This window comes from Pongo abelii, chromosome 4 (assembly GCF_028885655.2).
Source record: "Pongo abelii isolate AG06213 chromosome 4, NHGRI_mPonAbe1-v2.0_pri, whole genome shotgun sequence".
In the NCBI taxonomy this organism is placed as follows: Eukaryota; Metazoa; Chordata; class Mammalia; order Primates; family Hominidae; genus Pongo; species Pongo abelii.
In genome coordinates this window covers 38416447-38435648 of record NC_071989.2, presented here as the reverse complement: position 1 = coordinate 38435648, position 19202 = coordinate 38416447, and the positions used below count along the sequence as shown (strand labels likewise).

General features: G+C 43.0%; 1 long non-coding RNA gene across 1 annotated transcript in view; it reads right to left on the bottom strand.

The window, feature by feature from the left end:
• Positions 1–550: 550 nt before the first annotated feature.
• Positions 551–19202, bottom strand: part of LOC112133460 (uncharacterized) — a 154418-nt gene continuing 135766 nt past the window's right edge. Inside the window, exon 4 of the long non-coding RNA XR_002915134.2 lies at positions 551–779. This is a non-coding gene — a long non-coding RNA (uncharacterized LOC112133460). The remainder of the gene's footprint in view (positions 780–19202) is intronic.

Below are 19202 nucleotides of genomic sequence, written 5' to 3'. Positions count from 1 at the left end.
TGATACAAGCTCATACATACATGTTAAATTGCTGATAGAAGAGGTGCTTGTATGCCAAGATACAAGAGGTGCTGGGCGTAGGATGAATGGACATCAGTTTGAAAATCTCTCTAGTCCTAATTTGTGTAAGTTGCTGCTATTGTCACTATAGGTTGTTGTCCCAGCTACAGTCAGATCGTGTTGGTTTACAAAGTGTAATGCTAGGGTAGACTGGCATGTCCACAGTGGATGCATCCCCACTGGAGAGGATGAAACTCTTGTCAGATCCCAAAGGAAAAATGGGAACTGTGGCTTTGGAATTGAGATACAGTTCATACAATATCCAAGAGATAGAGGGGAAAGGTATTTTTCTCCAACCTAAGAAATATGTATGTATGTATACACACACACACACACACACACACACACACATTCAGAAAAGTGTGTCTACCTGCATGCAGCCCTCGTTCTGCTGATTTTAGTTTCTTCCACTTCTGCTTCTAAGTAGCAAAGAAAGCCAAAAATTAGAGGATTGAAAATAAATGGAAAAAGCAAAAACAAATTTTACCTATAAGGCCTGAAATTCACCCAAAAATTAATATGTTTACCAGCAGATTGTGAAGCAAACCAACACTCCATCAATATATTCGTCAATTAGTGCATTATTATTGAGTGCAAAGTGTGTCTATTCTGTATTGAGAGGCTCCTGTGGCTTCTCCAGTGCCTACTAGAACAGGTTTCCAGGAATAACCCACACTCGTACGGCTGTTCCAGTCTTCAAATGGCGTCTTAGACACAGTCTGTAAAGGAAACATAGTAAAAACTGGGGTAAGCAGAGAATAAATAGAAGACTATAGAAGGACCTGGGCAAAGGGAATCCTTGAAATATATGACCCTTGACTCAATCAATCCATTTGCAAATGTTTATTGAAGGCCTAGTATATGCTGTCAGTGTCATTGTCCTACGGGCAGTATAATAGTATCTTTCCCTCTGTACCTTAGTTTCCTCAGCTGTAAATTGGGAATAATAATAGTACCTATCCTGCAGTGTTATTGTGAGTATTAAGTGAAATAACATACTTAAAGTATGTAGAACAGTGCCTGACATATGATCAATATACAATCAATATTAAGGAGGGAAAAAAATCATAAGCACATAGAAACTGGAAAACAATAAAGACATCAGAACAAGAGATGTCACAAGGCACTGTATTATTAATTGCCAAACAAATGCTTCTCACCCCTGAATGTCAAAACGCAGGGCACAGAGCTAAGAGAGAGCCAAAAGAGTTTGGTTTCTCACACTAGCCAAGCACCTGCCTTTTGCACGTGTCTAAGAAGCTGCAAATGGGTCCCTCCAGAGACACCATGGATCACGATGGGCTCCTGGGAAAGGGCCCAGAGCTGCCCCTAAGCACAAGGTGGTGCAGTGTAGTGCTAGCAAGTGCGGCTGTGGTGCCAGACTGCCCATGTTTAAAACCTAGTACTGGCGCTTATTATTTGTAGGCTCTGGACAAGTTACCTAACTCCTCTGAGCCTCAGTTTCTTTCTCGGTAAAATTTGAACGATAACATTGTCTATTTCATGGGTTTGCATGAGGATGAAATGAGATAGTGCAATATGTTCATAATAGAGTACCTAACATACATACATGTTAAATTGCTTGTCTACATGTGATCCTAAACCAGCTGCTTCTTCCACATCTTTAAGGAAAGAAATTCCACAATCTGTCCCAGTGTTCAATGTACCCTTGTGTCAAAACTTCCTCCTGTTAGGAAATCCTCTCTTTTTAAAAGTTTACATAATTTGAGAGGGCCCTTAGCAATTTTGGTAACCCAACTCACCATACAGGTGAGGAGAAAAGGCTGGAAAGTTTAAGTGACTTGCCCAAAGTCATGCAGATGGTTAGTGACAGAGCTAGGACTGGCTCCTGGTTCTCCTGAAACCCAAGTCCATGCTCTTTCTACTAAGGCTGCCGGTATTATTTCCTTTTGCAGGAATCTCGTCTTATGCTCATCATGGTAGAGACTTTTTGTGCCATGCGATTCTGGACTCCTGGGCAGAACATTCCAAGCCCTCCATATTCCGGCCTTGATCTACCCGGGGGGCACCCAAGACACACGGGCTCTGAATGAATTGCAAAATAAAACAAAGGGTGATGACTGGGCCACAACATCAACTTTATTACAGATCCAGGCTACACTGGAGAACACAACTTAGAATGAGAGCCAAATGGGCTGGTTACCTGACCCCCTAAATTAGGCAGAGTCACCTGCTGTCCCAGGCATATGGACTGGGGCACCGAGGAGCAGAGGCTTCCATGTGGCAGACGTTCCCAAGCCCAAGAGAAAGAAGGAGGATGGGGCTGAGCAGAACATGCCCGTCTACTCCTTCCCAGTTTGCCAGGCAGAAGACACTGCACCTCCTCAAGGGTGGAGAAAATAAAGGGCATGAAATTCAGGAGTGTGAGTAGGAAAAATCTCCTTTCTTAGAAACTAAGAGTGGGAAAAGATTTTCTTTTCTAGTTTCACCTCTTTCAGACCACATCCCCACCTTGCTCCCTACTCATTGGCCGTACAAATGACTGGTAACCCTTTGGCCTCACTCTATTTCTTTTGTGCTCAAATTATTCCTCTTGAACAGAGTGCCCTTGCCCTCTGGATGCCTTAGTGATTTTTTTTTATACTTTAAGTTTTGGGGTACATGTGCAGAACGTGGAGGTTTGTCACATAGGTATACACCTGCCATGGTGGTTTGCTGCACCCATCAACCTGTCATCTACATTAGGTATTTCTCCTAATGCTATCCCTCCCCCAGCCCCCCACCCCCCGACAGGCCCCAGTGTGTGATGTTCACCTCCCTGTGTCCATGTGTCCACATTGTTCAGCTCCCACTTATGAGTGAGGACATGATGCCTTGGTGTTAAATGCCCTCTGTCTAAGTCTGTTTGGACTGCTGTTATAACAGAAACTTATTCCTCAAGGTTCTGAAGGCTGGGAAGTCCAAGATCAAGGCACCTGCAAGGTTTGGTAAGAACCTGCTTTTTTCATACACTAGGTGGCAACTTCCCACTGCATCCTTACATGGGGGAAGAGTAAACAGGCCTCGTGGGCCTCTTTTATAAGTGCATTAATTCCATTCATGGGGTCTCTACCCCCATGACTTAGTCACATCCCCAAATGCCTACCTCTTAATACCATTACATAGGGATTTGGTTTCAACCTATAAGTTTTGGATGAAAGCTAAACATTTAGACCTAGTACTCTTTCATCTTTCAAGACTCAGTTCATGTGTCACCTTCTGTATGAAGCTCTTCCTTCCTCTCCTCATGTCCACCCCCAACACTTTATGGGGTGAGTTGGCAACCTTTTGTTTGTGTTTAGTATGGACTTTCCTCTTACCTCTTTTAGTTGTTTATTCCACTTAATTTTCTGAAGACAGAGGCACATCTTACTTATCCTATGTTCAAGGCCTTACACAGAACTTTAAATGCAATAGGTCTTCAATAACTTTTTGATGAATAATGATGTTGAATGTTTTTCCTAGGCATACTATATGATATTAAGCCAAGTCCCTGCCTTATTTTCAGAAAAAAAGAATCTCATTATTTCATTTATACATTAAGTACCAGTAGGTGCATGGCACTGTTAGTTATTGCAAAGTATATAGCTTGTAGTCTTCCTTTCTAGAATCTTAAAATCTACTTGAAAAGGTATGTTCACAAGAAATAATTGGGTGTATGTACATAATTGATACAAATGCTTCTTTGTACCCATAAATCCTTTTATAATTTACAAAGCAAAATCTGCCCAATCTGCCATTCAATCCAGTGACTACCCTGTGAGTCAGGGTGGACCCACTAGCCCCATTTGGCAGATTAGGAAATTGGGCTTGAGAAGCCTTGGGTGATTTAGCCAAACACACCCAGCTGTGAATGACAGAACTGAGGCTTGAATCCAGGCGCTTGGCTCCTAACCTAGTGTGGTTTTTCATAATTGGCAGATAAATGACAATAATTAAATGCAGGTGTTTGACTATGCAATGGAGGGAGAGTGATGTCTACATCTACTAGTGTCTCCATCACCTTTGGCTATACTGAGAGGTTCAGTGTGTGTGCTGGCTTCCCAATCCCAACACCTCCATGCTTTGTTCAAAATCTGCCTATAGATGAAGCCCAAGGTCTTTCTGCCAAGATAATGGGGAAAGTTAGAGGGAGAGTAGAGGCTGAGAAAAGTATTACCTAACGTGGAATGTTAGCTATCCAAGTGTACCTAGCAAACTCGAATTTGAAAGACATGCAGATGTAGGTATATAATTTCATGGTCTTTATGGATTCTTGCTATCCTAGCTCTGAAGCTTCAAGTCTATTGGGGAATTTTTTGTATCAGAAATGTCTCTTGAAGACTGAGGGGAATGGTGGTGGAATGAGCAAATTTGAGTGGGAATTAAGTCATTTTCTGGCCAAAAAACAGGATTATAATAAACAAGCCATGAGATGGAAATCATTCAGATCTGAGGGAGTACTGTCTGTTCCTGTCTAAACAAGTGACTGCAATTTCCCATTTTTCTTCAGCTTTCCCCTAAAGATAATATAGTCCTTTCCAGTCTTCTGCCTGTCTTGTTATAGTGCCTATAATTTCCCTTCAAATACTTCAGTGTTGATTGTGTGACGTATATATGTGAATGCAAGTTAACTGTAGTCTACATTAGTGAACACTGAAAGACCTTCATTCAGGAATGTATGCCATAGAGGAAGAAATAGAAAATACTTCAGTTCTCTCAATTCTAAGCCTGTATCTGAAAGTTGGTTAATTAGCATAAAGAATGGTAAAACATTTTTTTGTTGGTGAAATAAGTGGTGTTCACTCTAAATGACTGGCTAGAAAATTTGTAAAGACACATCTGTCCTGGCATGAAAGGAGTATAAGAATCTGGTGAGCCCAGTAGCCTACTACCTTCAGATAGGTGCTCCAGGCCTGAGAGTTCATTTATTCTCTGTACCTCATGCATGGTGAAAGATGTGGGCACTGACTCTGCTGTCAGAATGTTTGATGCATATGCCTTAGTGTAAATTTTTCATGCAACAGACTTATCAGATTGCCTTAAATGACTGAGAGTGGAACACTCTAAGATTACAGAATCAGCTTGTATTGTTTGGGGACCTGACTGCTGGTCAATGTTAGAATGCGGTAGAATGCGGTAGAATTGGGTCTGAGACTTGCTTTCCTTGTTACCACCAAGTAGCCAGGTTGTGGGAGAAGAAGATATACAGTTCCACCCACCTCTAATTGTTGGGTGCAACTGATATTTATCACTAGATTCCATCAACTGCTAATGGCCAAAGTGGCTTTAGTTCCTTTTGCAACAGTCCTTAACAATTCCTCCCGTTTTTTTTTTTTTTTTTTTTTTGAGACGGAGTCTCGCTGTGTCACCCAAGCTGGAGTGCAGTGACGCTATCTCGGCTCACTGCAAGCTCCGCCTCCTGAGTTCATGCCATTCTCCTGCCTCAGCCTCCCAAGTAGCTGGGACTACAGGTGTCTGCCACCGCGCCCGGCTGAGTTTTTGTATTTTTAGTAGAGACGGGGTTTCACCATGTTAGCCAGGATGGTCTCGATCTCCTGACCTCGTGATCCGCCCACCTCCTCCCGTTTTTAAACAAATTCTTCTATTTTTTTCACCTTCTTCCTTTCTTCCTCACCCCTAGCTCTGTCAAATGACACCCGATTGAAGGAGAGGGCATATGAATGTTTATTGAGCTTAATCTATGCCCTTTCTATGCAATATTTAATTTCATCCTCATTTAAAATAAAATAGGTATGATTTAGTAAAAGTTGAATCTCAGAGAAGTTAAAAAACCACCCTAACATCTCACAGCTAGTAGGTGATAAAGCTGAGATTCTAAAGCTTGGAATTCAGAACTCGCATACGGTTTTCAGCAGACAACTCACACACAATTTTGAAAAGGGCTAATAATTGTTGGCACTTCACGCACTTCTACCAGATGGGATGTTTTGACAAACTGAAGAATAATCATAATGACCTATGATTACTTTTTCCTATCAAGTGCATTCTCTGCTATAAACAGGGAGAACTCTTGCAGTCTGTAAATAGAGGTTTACTTCCTCTCTGCAATTGATCTCCAGCCAACCTCACCTATAGTCAGACCATGATGGAGTAACAGTAAACACGAGGAAGGTGATTAATGTGGTGTCAAAAAGCACCTGAGGTCCATATGGATGTATTTCATTTGATTTTTTTGAACCACTCTTATCTCTAATGCCAAAGCACGGATGGCGCTCCTATTTCTACAAAGACCCCCAGCCTGGCCTTTGATGATTTCTTTTCCCCTTGGAGGCTTCTTACCTGGAATTTGGCCTGATCTCACCTGGATCAAGAGGTATTGTTTACCAGAGGCTGTTTACTGCAGCCCTTACAGACGACCCCAACCCTACACAGGTTAGGCCCACCCATTAATTGCTTCAAGGAAACTTCTTTGGTGTCTGCCTTTTATCCTCTTATAGATGTTTCTATAAAAGAACATGTGTTGTCAGGAAGGGGAACATCACACTTCAGGGACTGTTGTGGGTTGGGGGGAGGGGGGAGGGATAACATTGGGAGATATACCTAATGCTAGATGACGAGTTGGTGGGTGCAGTGCACCAGCATGGCACATGTATACGTATGTAACTTACTGCACATTGGGCACATGTACCATAAAACCTAAAGTATAATAATAATAATAATAATAATAATAATTACAATAAAAGAAAAAAAAAAAAAAAGAAAAAAAAAAAAAAAAGAACATGTGTTGTTAGAAGTCCTGTTTGCTCAGTGTTCTCTGTCCCTAAGACTGGCCTTCAGGACACCTGCTGGAGTCGTCTGCATTCAGTTTTGGGTATCACAGACAGCAATACTGCTAAGGAAAGCTCAGGAGATCAGGCATATGAGGGCAGTTCAAGGACAGTAGGGCCAGAGTCAAGACAGAGTTAAGCTTCCATTTTGAGAAAACATAACTATGTTCTGAAAACATAGTCATGCTAATTAAAATATAAAAAAGGGAAGAAAGGAAGAGCAGTACATTAAGATAGGCATTTCTGTGCAATAGAAATTTAATAGAAAGGTTCTGAAGTACTATCTTGGGTAAATTTAAAAAAAAAAAAAGAAAGAAAAGAGAGAAAGGGAAAGTAATCCAGAACAATAAGCCAAATCCTGGAGCAGGAGAGGCAGACTAGAGTTCAGCTGCTAAAGAGTAGTATGGAATTAAAATACATACATAGAATTAAAGAAAACAATATTAGGTAAACACTACATTAGTCATCATCAAAGACAGAAATTGTGAATTGAAAGACAGTTCTAATGAATTTCACAGCTCAGAGAAATAAAGAGAGAAAGATAAAAGAGCTGTTAAGAAAACTGGAAGGTAGGCTGATGATGCTTGAAGAAGACATGGCTAAACATTTTTAAGAACTGAGCCAGGGGTGGTGGCATATGCCTATACTCCAAGCTACTTAGGAAGCAGAGGCTGGAGGATCGCTTGGGCCCAGGAGTTCAAAGATGCAGTAACCTATGAGTGTACCGTGCACTCCAGCCTGGGCGACAGAGCAGGACTCCATCTCTAAAACATAAAAATAAAATTCAATTAAAAATTTAAAAACGCTGGGCATGGTGGCTCATGCCTGTAATCCCAGCATTTTGGGAGGCTGAGGCGGGTGGATCACCTGAGGTCAGCAGTTCAAGACCAGCCTGGCCCACATGGTGAAACCCCATCTCTACTAAAAATATGGTGGTGTGCGCCTGTAATCCCAGCTACTAGGAGGCTGAGATGAGAATCGCTTGAACCTGGGAGGCAGAGGTTGCAGTGAGCCAAGAAGGTACCACTGCGCTCCAGCCTGGGCAACAGAGCAAGACTCTGTCTCAAAAAAAAAAACATTAAATAAAAATTTAAAAAGAATTTTTAAGACTTCATGACTGAAGAAGGTCATGAATTCTTAGAGTGGAAAGAAAGCACATACTGTGTACAGAAGCAGGATTAAAAAGCAACAAAAAAACAGAATGACAACAAAACCCGTCAATATTTTCATAGCAACATTGAAGAACACTAAGAATAAGGAGAAAATCATTTTTTTATTTTATTTTTTTAAATTTAAATTTTTTTTTTTTTTAGGTGGAGTCTCGCTCTGTTGCCCAGGCTGGAGTGCAGTGGCTTGATCTCAGCTGACTGCAACCTCTGCCTTCCAGGTTCAAGCAATTCTCCTGTCTCAGCCTCCCAAGTAGCTGGGACTATAGGCGCCCGCCCCCACACCCAGCTAATTTTTGTATTTTTAGTAGAGATGGGGTTTCACCATATTGGTCAGGCTGGTCTCGAATTCCTGATCTCAGGTGATCCGCCTGCCGCGGCCTCCCAAAGTGCTAGGATTACAGGCATGTGCCACCGCGCCCAGCCAAGGAGAAAAATCTTAAACTGAGTGTGTTGGGGTTTGCGCAGTGGGATAGGGATGGATCCTCAGATACCTGAAAAGCTGTGTCTTAGAAGAGGAGTTAGGGTGCTTCTGAGGACCTCAGAGGGTGACCCAGGACTTAGGAGAAGAAGGCACAGGCAAGCAGATTTTAAGCGGCTTTCAGGAAGAACATTCTAATAACAAGGGCTTTCCAGAATGAACAGCCTGCCTTCTAATAAGGAAGTGAGTTCTCTGTCAATAAAAGATCTGCCTCTACAGAGTCCTCCATTCTAAAGAGCAGGGGAGGGAAAGTAGGCAGGCTTGGGAGCAACTGGATGGCTGGAATCAGAGTGGTGGGACTTGGGTTACATGGGCAGCTTAAACGCTGTGGAAAACGGGCCATGAAGGATACAGGAAAATGGAGAGAAAAGAACAGTGTCCAGAGGGGAAATGTGATTTTACCTGTGTAATGATTTGTTTGGGTCTGTCCTCTTGCTTGTCATTTTTTAAATGAATTATACACCTTTCCTCAAATTCTGCTCTACAACATTCCCTAGAGTCAGGCATCTTCATTGACCTGTTTCTTCTCCCATTTGACACTTTTAGCTGAGTTATTCACCATCTTGAAACTGGCTGGCCCCATCACCTTTTTCAGAAGAGATTAGACGGCTAACATAAAACTTACCCAAAACTTCTGTGTATGGAGGGGTCACTAGAGATGTCTATTTCTGAGTCTTTGTCCCTTAATTCCCCGATGTAGAAGACAGAATAATTCACCTAAAATCATGACAACTCACATCGGTAGACTGTTTGATGTTTTACAAGGCTCTCTCATGTACACTAACCTCGTTTAATTTTCACACACACACACACACACACACACACACACACAAAAGGCAAAACTGTCATTATCATCTCCAGGAAATCAAGAACTGGGAAGGTTATGCAACTTGCCCAAGGACAAAAAGCAACACTCAGCAGCAAATCCAATGCCTGAGGCTCTAAATCAAGAAACGGTTCTAATGTTCCAAATTGTCTCTCTAACTGATACACAGAAGGGATATTCCCATAGAAACATGGTTAAGGGTAGTTGAAAGAATTAGTACCAACACCTAACACTAATCCCTGTCGTAGTATAGGCGTGCAGTAAATGTTTATGGTTGAATTAGAATTGCAGTTCAGACTTCTTATGCGCTAAGTAGACTATCAGTGGGCTGGCCAGGGAAACCACCCAGTACTTTCCTCACCCCAGTACTCACTCTGCTTGAGCTACTCTGGCTTCTTGCTGTTCTATAACACACCAAGTTCCCTCTTTTACAATCCCAGCCCTGTCCGACACCTTATTCCCCTTTCCTACTTTATTCCCTTCTATGGCGTTTAGCATTTAGGATCATCTGACATGTCATATATTTTACTTGCTTCTTTGTGTGTTGTCTGTCTCCCCTGACCAGGATATAAGCTCCCTGAGGACAAGGGTTTGTATGTGCTTTGTTCCCTGCAGATTTCCCAGCACATAGAATAGTGCAGGGCTTGTAGTAGTGCTCAAGATGTATTTGTTGAAGGAATGAATGAAGGAATTCATTTATAATGTTGTTTCTACAGACTTCTGGATTCAAACTAAAACACAAGCTAACTTCTGGAACACAAGTCAGTTCATAAATAGAGACTTGATGAATATTTTTTGAGCACTAATAATGAAATATAGAAACTTTTTACTATGTCATTTAAACCTAGTCTCACGTAAGGTCAAACTATGGGCCATCCACACCTTGAAACAGGTGCAGAGAAGGAGACTCACAGAGCCCAGCTAGTCAGCTTGAAGCTATGTGGGGACAGATTGAGTGGAAGTTGAGGCGGGGAGGTCTGGAACCCAAAAAGAGAAAAAGACATCCAGAGGGGGAAAATCAATCTATCATCTGTGGATACTGAGAATCTACTTTGAAACTAGGACTGTGCTGGGCACGGCGGGCCAGAAAAACTCTCTATTATGACCCCAAGGAGTTAAAAATTGGCGGTGTGGAGGCAATTGTCGGGGAGACACACAAGACACACACAAGAAGGTTTGAAGCGCTAAACTGTATGTTACAATAAGAACTCCTGAAGGAAGAGGAGATTGGCTGTCTGGGGTTTTCAGAGAAGGCTGTTTGGAGGAGGTGATCTCTAGCCTTTAAAGGCAGGAGAGACTTCTTGCCCCAGCGGGGAAGGGGAGAAGAAGGGCATATCCCACCCTGGGCCAGCAGAACTGGTGCTGCAGAGGCAGGGACCTGTGCTGCAGGAACAAAACTGCACTAGCAAATCTAAAAATACCCTCCCTCTCTAGTTTTTTCTTTCCCTCTTGGTCTCTTACTTTTCTTCTCACCCGCCTTCCTATTTTCTTCCTTCTCTGATGATCCTTTCTGGCAACCCTGGGACTCACTTGCTCATCTCTCCAGGGAATCTCTGACCAGCTGGGGGGGCCAAAACCTTGCAGGACTCCCCGCGGTTCAGGTACAGGTTGGCAGCAGCTCCCAAGGCCACCACCCCCCTCGACTTAGTTCTTTCAAATGCCAATTAACAGGTGTCAGAAATGCTGGTCTGAGTAAGAGATCCACGTCTGCATAACAACCCAACTGTTTTGGCTCCCCACCCGTGAGCATAAATATCATGGTGTTTGAGCCCTTGGGGCCTGTGGAGTTTACAAGTATGCTGTCAAGATCTCTTCATTGGGCTAGCGCTTGAAGTGCTGCCAAAAAGCGAGGGGACTCCTGTGCTTTTATGTGTTCCCAAGCACAGGCCGCCCTGGCTCCAGGAGGAGCCCTCTGGGGACCGAGTGTCGGTGTGAATCTCAAACAGCAAGCTGACATTCCGGTTGGGAGTGTGACAGTGCATGCCTGGGTGATGATGCCAGGGCGGCAGGTGACACGGGTCCACCACAGAGGGGGAGCGTAATTGGAGTGGCTTCTAGTTACATGTCCTCAGAGCTCTGAAGGATGGAATCAGGGTCGGGGGAACAGTTAGAAAATGATGTTACAAAATCCGGATGTCCTGATTAAATTGAGACCACTGAGATGCAGCATTCAGAGCACAGATGATACCAGTGTTCCCAAAAAAGGCATCCAGCGTGGGCTCATCTAGGACTAATGACATTGCAAGCCAGAGATACAGACCACTGACAACCAGTGAAATACACCCGCACACATGTGCACACGCACACACACACACACACGTGGGCATCCATGTGATGGGCCCTAGAAACCCAGAGGAACCTCGCTTTTAGGGCAGTCCCCTCCCCCAGGCCTCACCACAGCCACTGAGGACCTGACTCTGGATAAACATCTGAAAACCGAGTGGCTGCCAGGGAGGAGAAAAAAGAGGAGAAGGTGGAATGGGATGGGGCGGGGCATGGCGACAGGAAGAGCTCAAAAGATTCTCAAGTTGGGTGACTACCAAGGTCGGCTTGTTTCAGAGGGCAGCAGGGCCACGGCCTGGCGGGCGGTGGGGCAACAGGCATTGGCTGGCTTCTGCCGTGTGGGGCAGCATTTCTCCGCCTTCACCACCCCACCTCGGGCTCTGTTCAGAGGTCAGATCTAGGAGAGATTCTTGGACCGTTTGTCGAGTTGGTTCCACCCCAACGACAACCATATCAAAAGGCTGAGCACATTTGACCTCATCAGCTTTGGGGTCTGCACAACAAGTTGGAAAAATTCCCAGTAAGAGGCCTCATGGGAGGACTACATCACGGTCCCCCTCAGGCCCAGACTGCTTATACTTTGTAACAATTGTTCTAGGAACCTTGGTGGAAATGAGGAAAGCTTTCCGAATCTCCCCTAACTCTTTTGCCATTTGTCATAGAAGTCCAGAATATTCTAGATTTTATATTTGTGGGGACCAGAACCAGAAAGAGGCAGAGAAGTATACGGGATCATGTACTTCTTTGGTGGCAAACCCCTGCCTCTTGGTCCCTATTACTCTTTCCATTAAATTCCTCCTTGTTCTCTTGGTCTTCTTTGTATCTATTAACTTATGGAGAAGACAACTTTCGATAATTAAATGTGTCCTTAGGAATATTTCCTCGCCCCTGAGTTACATTAGAAACTCTGAGAACAGAGGAAGATGACCTTTATTTCTTTGCTCCCTGGTCTGATGTAACTTTATGAGTCTCCATGCAGTGCCTACTCCATGGGCTGCTTTCCCGATTTGAGGGGAAAATACAGTCTACACAGACACTATCCTGAGAATCGCCCCGCGAGCCTTTCCAGAATCCCAAAGATGACATACAGTCCTGCCCCTCAAATGTCAGGATTTGGAAGAAGTCGCCTGCCTCCAAGCGAAAGCCAGATGCCTGGAGAGGTGAAATAGGAAGCTCTCACAAGGATGAGATCAGATCTCTCTAAAAGAAATCTTGTTGGATGAAGACAGAAAACAAATAATTTCCCCCAACAGAGGAAAGCTATTTGTTTATCTGTTCCATGGGGGCCAGAGGGCCTGGAGATGTAAAATCTGAAGGCAGTGTAAGTTTTAGAAAGTTGTGGATGGGATCATTTTTATTGTACAGTGCATGGCCCTAAGATGGCCAAAGGAGAGTGTCAGAGCCTCGAATCTTTGCCCTTTTTTGGGAGGCCACTCTGGGCAGACATTTCGCTGATCATAATCACTTTTATATGTAACTGGACCTTAATTCATTTGGTAGTATGAGCTACGGAAGGGCGGCACAGATTAGAGAGCTATGTCTGTAACTGACGAAATCTGTGCCTGGTGTGCATTTGTGGGGAAATTAAAAATAAAATGAAGCTCATCTGAAAAATGCGTGGACTGGAATTAGCCGTCTCCTGACCAGTCACGCATGGAACTTGTCGGAGATGACCAGGACAGAAAAGTGAGACCTGGGCAGCACACTGGGCTGCGCCGGCCGCCAGGATCTGGGGAACCTGTCATAATTTATAATGGATTATCTTAGGAAATAGATGAGGACAGCTTGTGTTCAGGAGCCAGGAAAGACGACTTTAGTTTAAAAAAAGGGGGGGTGCAGAAAACATGTCTCAAAAATGCATGACCCATTGTTGTTTATTCTGCAAGATATTTAGTGTCTGACTTGGATTGAATTAACTCGTCAAATCCTCTGCTATGAACATGACATTTGGTGGCAGCTAACATCGCCGCACCAAGTAAATGGCACCCCTTGCCTGTGCTGGTGTTGGGACTCATGTTTGCATTCCTCATTATAAGGTACATATCCAAATGTACTGGAATTTTTATAGTTAACACTTTGAGTTTCAAAGACTGGGGCTTACCCCCCCCACCCCCACACACACACACTGGACGGTATCTTCCCATTTTCCCACTATGACTTCTCTTTGATTTTCTTCCAACATTGCCCTTGATGCCCACTTTGATTTCATCAGATGCCACTGTTCTGGACTAACTACTTTTGATTGCATATAAAGGAGAAAGGAAAGTAGCATTTGTTGACTTCTCTGGTCGATGTGATAGTGTGTTACATAAGTATGTTGTTGACCTTCACAAAGACACTTTGTGATACTGTCATTCTGCTGATTTTACTGATGAGGCAACTTGGACATGGAGAGATTACAGAACTTGCCAAGGTCTACCATTCAGTAGTTGGCCTAGTCAGGCTTTGAACAAAGACCACTGGGGCTTCAAGCCTGGTCTGTGCACCCAGTCAAGGTGAAGCCAGAATCCTACTGTAACTGGGCAGGATCTGCAATATTAGAAGAATTTGGATCCAGCAGCAGGCTTTATTTCAATACTTAACTCACTCAACCTAGTCCTCAAATCCAAGCTTCTTTTCCTGAAACAATTACAAAAAAAAAAAAAATATTGTACTTCAAACTTTGAAAGATAATAGCAATTAAACAACTTAGTTTCCATTGTCAGTCTGGTTTCTCTGCCTTAGTGGAAAGTCTAATGGGATATTTTACAAGGATGACAAAGACAGATAATGAAAGTCAAATCAGTACATAAAGCTTCCTTGAAAGCTTGGTAATTAAAGGCTTTGCATTGTTCTTTAATAGCAGTCACCTTTTTACTGCATTGGGATAAAGGCACAAGCTCTGAAATATGTTTGCATTTCAGCCACACTCTGAGTGAACACAACCTCTAGTTTTTCATTCAGAGGAACTGCATTTCAACTTCTGTAGAAAGAAAGACCAAGAGGTAGCTGTTTCTTCCAAAATGCTGGCAGTATGCAAACATTTAGTACACCGGAGATTAGATGCTAGTCTGTGAATTCATACCTGTGTTTTAGGGGAGGCTTCAGGCTTGTAAGAAAGGGCAGACAAGAAGCCTCGATGTAAAATATAGCCATGGCCTTCCTACATGAAATGCCTATATCCCACGACCGTGGTCCTGGAGCATATGTGTGTTAATGCGACTCACTGGGGAAAAGTTCAATGTGTTCCTCAACAATGCCTGGTCTATGGAGTAGAGGAAGTAGGAGGCTGTGTGCTGTTGAGAGATTTCTGAAACAACATGTCCCAAAGAACTTTTACCCCTGCCTGATGCATGAATTCTGCCACTGAGGTGAGAGGAAAAGGGGGTAAACATTTAACAGGCACCTACTATGTGCCAGGCACTGTGTTAGGCACAGTCTCAAATCTTTTTAATCCTCATCACAACCCTCTGAAGTATTATTCTCTTTTTAGAGATGAGGAAATTGAAGCTAAGACAGGTTAGGTTACTTGCCAAGCATTACATAACCAGAAGGCAGCCTGAGATTTAAATTCACATGTATCGGACTCCCACATTGAACTCTTTGTCCCCTGTTAAAATGTGCCTGTCCCTGGGAAAGGTGGCACATGAAATCCTATCAGTCATTCACACTATAGTGTAATGAATTTATCCTATCCTTTCTGAGAAAGTTTCGATTAAGAAGCCTAAAGGTCTAGATTCCACAAAGGGGAAGAAAATACAGAAGGGAGAGGGTAATGATGATGAAAACATATATCAGTCACTTCCCAGTCACTTCCCAGTTTTGCCTAGCCCAAAATACCTATGGCTGACTTGATAGAGCAGGCAAAAGGGGGAAAGGAAGACGTGAAGAACAAAGTCTTTCTTTCACTCTTGCTTTTGAAAAGATAGTTAAGAATAGAGATAGTGCTGTGTTCTAAGAGTAACAACGCTGAGAAGGAAGAAAGGGAATTACATGTAATTTAGCTCAGCCAGCCGGGCACGATGGCTCATGCCTGTAATACAAGCACTTTGGGAGGCCGAGGTGGGCAGATCATGAGGTCAGGAGTTCGAGACCAGCACGGCCAATATGCTGAAACCTCGTCTCTACTAAAAATACAAAAATTAGCCAGGCATGGTGGTGTGCGCCTGTAATCCCAGCTACTCAGGAGGCTGAGGCAGGAGAATCGCTTGAACCTGGGAAGCAGAGGTTGCAGTGAGCCGAGATTCCACCATTGCACTCCAGCCTGGGCAACAGAGTGAGACTCTGTCTCAAATAATAATAATAATAATAATAATAACAATAATTTAGCTCAGCCTAATTCAGGATACAAGACCAGCTGATCTAAGTTGGGTTACAGCATAGACATGGATCTGCAGAGCCTATGGGTTGAGCAGGTCCGAGACTGAATTATTATTTCTCCTGGCCCCTTTCTCAAACTAATCTGCTCAACACCACAGGCTTGGCCTCTGGGATGCAGTGTCATGGGTAAGAGCTGATGACCAGCGCTGGCCATCTCACTTTCTAGCTATGTGGCCTCCAGCTGCTGCTGACCCTCTGTGAAACTTCATTTGTAAAATGAAACTCAGAACGCCTGCCTCACAAGATCACTGTGAGAATTCAGTAGGGTAACGTTCAAGTAGCACTTAGTGAATGGTAACTAATCCTACTGTATAATCTACAAGCAGGATACATGGGAAATTTTGATCCAGAAAGCTCTGGGCCCAAGTTGACTTTAGCAATCGACAGAGCTTTCACTTGCTACATGGTGTGAACTTGAGGGATGGAGGGAAGGACGTTCAGCTCCAGTGTATCTCCTTTATCTAAAAGCCATAATATCTTATCTGAAATTCCACATTTGGGATATATTCCTTTGGCAACTGTCCCCAACATCCTTTTATTAATTCATTTGATGGGAAGCACATTATGTCAGTAGCTACTAATCTAAGCTGCCCATTGGAATTGTCTTGGGGGTTGGGAGGTAGGGGAAGGTTAAAGAATGCTGATACCCAGCCCTCACCCCAGACCTGAAAAATTAGAACCTCTGGGAGGAGCCCAGGCATTAAAAAAAAACAAAAACAAAAACTTTGCCAAGTGTGTCTACCATGTAGCCAGGGCTGAGAACCCCTGTGTTACAGTATTTGATTCTACTAGAATGGAAGCACCAGGAGGCCAAGAAATACAGCATGGCATTCCCAAGCTTCCCACTGTCACTTGGCACAAAAAATAGTTAACCTACAAATTCATCATTGGTGTTGTTGAATGAAAATAAAGGTGTTAGTGACTCTAAATTCCACCTTAGTGAGAGCCAGAGGTGAGATTAAAGACAAGGGACTGGAAGGCACAGAGAGGGGAAGTAAGCTCTAGGTCATTACAGAAGAGCAAATCTCCCTTCTTAGAAAATTCAGCTGCTTGTTACTCTCATGATGTTGCTAACAGGAAAGGGCAGATCTCTTGGAAGAAGGGAAGATGCTACACCAGGACTGAAAAAAAGACACGCCTTTTCAAGTTTCTAGAAGAAACTGAATACAAAGAGAGAAAATTTCCCAGTAAGTATTTAAAAAAAATCCATCCGGCAGTTGGAAGAAACAGAAAACAACATGCCCTGAAATCAGAGAGCTCGATCTTCAAATCTCACACCTGCCATTATTAACTATGCGACCTCACAGGAGGGAGCTTTTTTCCTGTTTGTTTTTGTTTTGAGACGGAGTCTCGCTCTGTTGCCCAGGCCAGAGTGTAGTGTCGCAATCTCAGCTCACTGCAACCTCTACCTCCCTGGGTCATGCCATTCTCCTGCCTCAGCCTCCCAAGTAGCTGGGACTACAGGTACATGCCACCATGCCCAGCTTATTTTTGTGTTTTTAGTAGAGATGGGGTTTCACCATGTTGGCCAGGATGGTCTCGATCTCTTGACCTCGTGATCCGCCCGCCTCAGCTTCTCAAAGTGTTGGGATTACAGGCTTGAGCCACCGTGCCCAGCCCCCTGTATTTTCTAAAGCATTTCTGATTCTCAGAGTCTATAAAAGGGGGAGTAATACTGATGATCTCCTAGGGGTGTTGAAGAACACTTGAGAATTGGCTGGCACATATCAGGCGATTGGAGTCTATTAATTCTCTCCTTCTGTCCTCCCTCCTTCCCTCCCTTTCCACCTGACAAACAAAGTTATCAGTTATTCTAGGGATAAATAACTTTTCAAAACTGAGGTATCAGACTAGTGATGCCCATATTTCCAAATGCTAATTGTTGTGGGAATTTTAGGGAGAGGTGAAGTGAGCACGTGAATCTTCAAAATAGCAGAAAGGACAGGGTTACACAAGATCAGCTCCACTAAAAATCAGCCCCATAAGATTGATGGCTGAACCCTGAAATCAACTGTGTGGAAACTGTGCTGACTTTACAGGGAGATTTTCTTCTTTTTCTGAAGTCACAAAGAATGTAAATACCGTTACAATGATCTCTTATTTTAAAATAAGCTCATTAGAAATCAACTATGAAACCGTTTTGTCATGGTAACATTTTAATGGAAAATTTTAATTACTTTCCTAATATCCTCATGGTAAACTTTCTATACATATAAGTTTTCATCTTGTTTTGGGTTATTGTGGAAACTTTATGTTTTTCTAGAATTCTATCTCAATTTCTCTGCAGACTTTTTAGCTGTACCTGTTTGCATTATTATAGCTGTAAACGGTTTCTCCATGGACTAAGATGCATATTATTCATATTTCATGAGGTCAGGAGTTCGAGACCAGCACGGTCAATATGCTGAAACCTTGTCTCTACCAAAAATACAAAAATTATCTGGGCATGGTGGTGCATGCCTGTAATCCCAGCTACTCAGGAGGCTGAGGCAGGAGAATCACTTGAACCCAGGAGGCGGAGGTTGCAGTGAGCTGAGATCATGCCATTGCACTCCAGCCTGGGCAACAGAGCAAGACTCTGTCTCAGATAATAATAATAATTTAGCTCAGCCTAATTCAGGATACAAGACCAGCTGATCTATGTTGGGTTACAGCATAGACATGGGTCTGCAGAGCTACTGCAGAGTAACTCCTTAGAGTTACTATTGTGCATTGCAACTGTCTATAGGTCAATTTTCTCCCACTCTGTACTTTATGAGACAGTTGTCATATCTATTTACCTACCTATGTTATACATCTCACAAGACAATGTTAAAATGTTGTAATTTTTGCTTTAAACAGTGATATGTCTTTTAAAGAAATTAGGAGAAGACAACTTTTTATATTTACCCAAATATTTACCATTTCTGATGCTCTTCATTCATTCCTAAAGATCCAGGTTTGCCTCTGGTATCATTTCCCTCCAGTCTAATGAGCTCCTTTCCTTCATTCCTGTAGAGCAGATCTGCTGATGACAAATCACCTTTGTTTTCTTTGATCTGAAATTATCTTTATTACACTTTTATTCTCAAAGAATATTTCACTGGATATAGATTTCTGGCTTGATTGGTGTTGGTTGCGGTGGTTGTTTTTCTTTCAGCACTTTAAAGATTTTTGTCTTATTGTGCTCTTGCCTTCAAGTTTCTGAGAAGAGGGCAGAAACTTTATTCATTCATTATTCATTCAAAGCATTATTTTCTTGTATATAACGTGTCACT